Below are 5,176 nucleotides of genomic sequence, written 5' to 3'. Positions count from 1 at the left end.
GCCTCTAAAGCCACTCAACCAATGTCACTATCATTATGTCACACGTTCCCGAAATGGCTACTTCTCCTTCCCTCCATCGCCAGCCTTGCCAAGACTCCTATGTGCATAAGTAGCTGGTGGAAAATGCCAAGTGCTCAGCACGTCTCGCCATCCGACAAAGGAAACAGAGATGTCGAAGGCAGAGAGCAGTTAGCACCCACCTGGGGGAGTGGTACGGCTGAAAATAGGCATGACTCACACTTGGCAGGGGAGGGCCAAACCGCGGTTCCAGCAAGCCTTCCCCCTCCTTAAATGCCACCAAAAGCATTCGGGGAGCAGAACCGTGCATCCTGTAGGTACAGCTCTGTGTGTGCATGCAGATCACGTAGCCACCCAGCTGCCCAGATGTCGCTCCCCCAAGAGTCACGTGTCCCAGGAGGGCCTTAGGGCTCCACTGCTCATGTTACACAGAGTACAGCCAGAACCATCTGGCCAGGCCTGGAGCCCACTCAGAGTCCCTGCATAAACACATCCCGTCACTTAGGAAAACAGAATTATATTTTCCATAGTGAAGAAATAAATCTCTAGGGGGTATTTACGAAAATGTATACTCTGCTAAGGGACAGTGGGTTTTTTGCCAATTAGCTAGAACAGGGTCTTTGCACAACATAACAACAACAACAAAAAAGTGAGTGAGGAAAGGAAAGTCCAGTTAGGTCCATGTTCAAAATAAACAATCTTTACAGTTACAGACAGTCCCTGGTTTATACCCAAGCTGAGTTCCAGGGTTGTCTTTCCAAGTCAGCCGTTTGGAGCCTGACATGTACTTTCCCATAGAAATTATGCCCGTTGGTCGTAAAGTTAACCCACAGCCGTCTCTTCCCCGATAGTGTATGGAAGTACGTTACCGCCTTCATATCACCTCTGCATTGACTCTGTGAGAAGATAAATTCTGATGTCCAGAGCAGGTCAAGGCAGGGCCAGAACTGGGGAGGGATGGGTGATGAGTGACAGCAGCCTCAGGAGTATGGGATGGGGCAGTGAGACTTGGTGGCCATTGGCTTTTGGTGTGAGTACCAGCACCCCTTGTGCTCTGGCAAGATCTGTAAACTCCCTTAGCCCCGGTCAGTTCACCTCTGAACAGTTCCCACCTTACGTTGTTGCTGTCGGGACAATGAAGTAACAGCAAGGATACAGAGCACAAGTTACGGGGCTTGGCCCCAAACAAGAGCTTGGGGGGAAAACTGCAGTTACCTTCATGTGCAAAAGAGAACTTGATTATGAAATCTGAGTGTGTCAGGATTTGAGGGACTTTGCTCAGTGTTTCCAACAAAGGGCAGGACCGCATCTGTTTTACCCTAAAATGATACCCATGCCTGGCCTGTCGCAGTCTCTAACAAGGATTGGTGGATGGATGGATGGATGGATGGGTGGATGGATGGATGGACAGATGGACAGACAGATGGAGGGTAGATAGGTTGACAGAGAGGTGGATGGATGGATGGATGGATGGATGGACAGATGGATGGGTAGATAGGTTGACACATGGATGGATGGATGGATGGATGGATGGATGGACAGATGGACAGACAGATGGATGGGTAGATAGATGGACACATGGATGGATGGATGGATGGATGGATGGATGGATGGACGGATGGACAGACAGATGGGTAGATAGGTTGACAGAGAGATGGATGGATGGATGGATGGATGGATGGACAGATGGATGGGTAGATAGGTTGACACATGGATGGATGGATGGATGGATGGATGGATGGATGGATGGACAGATGGACAGACAGATGGAGGGTAGACAGGTTGACAGAGAGGTGGATGGATGGATGGATGGATGGATGGATGGATAATGTGTAGATGGATGACTGGATGGGTGGGTGGATGGATAGGTAGATGAGTAGATGGATGGATAGATGACAGAGAGATGGACTGATGGATGAATGAAGGTATGAAGATCAAAAGCATTCTGTCTTCTTTTCCTTCACCATTGTCTCTGGCTTGAGTCCAAAGGCCTCTTCTCAGGGCCCCCCACTGCTTAGCACTGCCATAGGCTTTGATGCCATTGACTCCCACCCAGTCATTGAAATTCTCTGACTCCAGCTCTGAGGAATCATCTCTTTGTGCCACCTCTTCCTTAGTCTCCTTCCCTGACTGCTGGCCCCTCGGGTGCCATTTCCATGGAGATGTTCTCCATGACTATCCTTCAGCCCAGCTATCCCTTTCTCCCCTCTCTATGGGCATCATTATCCCACAGGGTCAGCTCTCATTTCTGGCCTTGATTTCTTACCTGAGCAACAAAGTGAAGTTTACTATGCCCAATGGTTATTTTCCTACTGTGGTCTCACTAGCACCTTAAGTCCCAAACTAGAATACTCTCTTTCTCTTGTTACCTTCCCCAAACAGTCTGTTCCTCCTCCTGGGTCTCTGGCCCCTGCCCTTGCGGCACAGGCTTGAACTCTCAGACTCCCCATTTCATCATTCAGGTGATGAGAATGTGTTCTGGTGTTTCTTCATGCCCTCTCGGTCTCACTCCTTCACCGGAATTCAGGACCTGCTCTCTCTTTCCTGGTCTTTTGAGCCATCATCTGTTATAGTCAGGGAAATAAACACCAGTTGCTCCAACAGACAAACCTTCAAGTCGCAGTGGCCAGAGTGTCCTCTCTTTCACTGTATTGGATATCTACTGCTGTGTGCAAACCATTCCAAGATTCAGTGGCTCGAAACAGGAACCATGATTTTGAGTGTTGACTGGACTCAGGTGGTTTTTCTCCTCCACGTGATGTTGGCTGGGGATATTGTCATCGAGGGCCTCGACTGAGCTGGAATGGCTCCCTCAGATGTCTGGCCCCTTGGGAGGAATGGGCAGGACAGTGGACTCCGCTGGAACACTGAAACAGTTGAGTACCTTTCTCTCTCTATGTAGCCCCAGGCGTCACCCCGTTTACTTAGTAAGGTCAACAGGGTAGCTGGACTTCTCATGTGGCATCTCAGGGCTCCCCAAGTGGGAAAACATCAGCTGCCAGGCCTGCTTAGGACTTGTATCCCTAAATGACCATCACTTATGCCACATTCTGTTGATTCAAGGGAGTCAGAGGACCAGCCCATAGTCAGTATGGGGGGGGGGGCACTACACAAGAATATCACTATACTAACCATCTCATCCCTTGTGTGATGGTTTTGGTGGTAGGGCCCTTGAGAGGTGATTAGGTCATGAGGCAGAACCCTCATGAGTGGGATTAGTACCCTTATAAAAAAGACCCCAGAGAGCTTCCTCACCTGTTCCACCATGGGGGAGGGGGGACACCTCTATATAAGAGAGCTATCTATGAAGCACAAAGCTCTCATCAAACACTGAATCTGCCAGTGCCTTGATCTTGGACTTTCCAGCCTCCAGAACTGTAAGAAATAAATATCTGTCATTTATAAGTCACCCAGACCAGAGTATTTTGTTATAGCAGCTCAAACAAACTAAAACAGATGTGGACATTAGGAGGTATGGCTCAGTAAGGCCATCTTTGAAGACTAGTGACCACATTCATTCAGGTCACAGTCCTCAGCAGGACTAGATAACATCATTTGAAATTTGTGGACTTCAAAGTCGGCATGACAGAGGAAAAGAGAGAAAGGGAGAGAGCTGGAGAAAGTACAGTGACTTCTAAATCCCTCTGCACATCAGCCAGAACTAGTCCTATGACCCCAGCATGACTGCAAGGAAAGCTTGGAAATGGGGAGGAGCAGGTGACTATTTGGTAAGCCCTCATGGCCTCTGCCCCATCCTCTGTGTCCTCTAAGGATGGTCCCTGTGTCAGTGAGCACAAGCAGACTCCCATTCACTGCGGGTGGGTGTGTAAATGGTGACAGCCTCTGCCGGAGGCAGTGTGACCTCCCCAGCCTCCTGCTTGCTCCTGGGCTGGGTGTGGAGACCACAGAATCTGTGGGCCCTCCAGGCTCTAAGACTCAGTGGGGATGACTAGGCTACAGAAGATGAAGTCTTAAGAACTTCAGGACACCAGTCTCCTGTCCTCTTTACAGAGTATTCTGTAGTATTGGCCAGAATGGAGAGGAACTCATTCCTCTCCAGGGTGGAGGCTGCTGGTGTGTCCCTGCTGGTTCCCACCTAGTGGAGGAGAACACACAGTATCATTGTGGGAGGCAGAATTGACCACATTGGGCAAGTTGATTTGTGTAGCCTTTTCACTACACTGTGCCCAATTCAGGGTGCCGTATTAGTACAAAGGTGGAGAAACCAGAGAGAAATCCAAAAACAACAAAACCGCTTGACCTATAAGTGAAGGTGGAAGGGATTGGGATTAACTCATCAAACGAACAGGAAATGACTCAGTGTCAAATGCCTGTAAGCAGCAAGTCAAGAGTGTGGACATGGGTGTCGAATGGACCTGGCTTGGATGGCTGGCTCCATCGTTTACCAGCTGTGGGGCATTAGTCATGTTACTTAACCTCTCTGAATGTCACGTTCCTCATCTGTAAAGTGGCCAAAGTCGTATTAGCTCCCTCGTAGTGTTCTTGTGACCGTTAAATTAAATCATGTGCGCACTGGGCTCGTGGTAAGCATTCAGTAAATGTGGGCGGTGTTCTTGCTGTTGATGTGGTTATACTTCTTTCCAACTGTGTTGGAATAACATGATAATTTCTACAAGTAATGAGGTTACTTGAGAGGGAAATCATTAATAGTCAAGGACCTCAACAGATCCTTAGTGTGGCAGAGCAAACCCTCCCAGCCCCAGCCCCTGTCCACCTCTTCCACAGGATCCTACCTCACACCACACACCCCATCCCTGAAGAAGAACTTACAGTTTGAACTTGTTACGGTTCTTCTGGATCAATCTGGATGTACTTAAGCAAACTGAAGGCGTACTGAAATCCAAGCAAGCACTAAAGATGCAGAATTCAGGAGGGGCAAGCACCAGGCAGCTCTTGGAGAGGGAAGGACTTCAGAAGCCATGCCATGTCCTCTGGGTTTCAGAGTCACGTGGAAGACAACCTGGGTCCCCAGGAGGACAAATGGCCAGGGGTGGGGAAAGTGTACTTCAGGGAAGGCCCTGCCAGAGAGTGAACGAAGCAGGGTCAGTCTCTCTGGCAATCAGCCTCAGCATAATCCAGTCGGCATGGCCTGGAGTGGAACCCACGTGCCACCGAGCGGAAGAGATGATCCCGAGGC

The sequence above is a fragment of the Panthera pardus genome, unplaced genomic scaffold, assembly GCF_024362965.1.
Source record: "Panthera pardus isolate Hobbes unplaced genomic scaffold, ASM2436296v1 HiC_scaffold_10, whole genome shotgun sequence".
Lineage (NCBI taxonomy): Eukaryota > Metazoa > Chordata > Mammalia > Carnivora > Felidae > Panthera > Panthera pardus.
Note: the sequence above shows the minus strand (reverse complement) of the source record.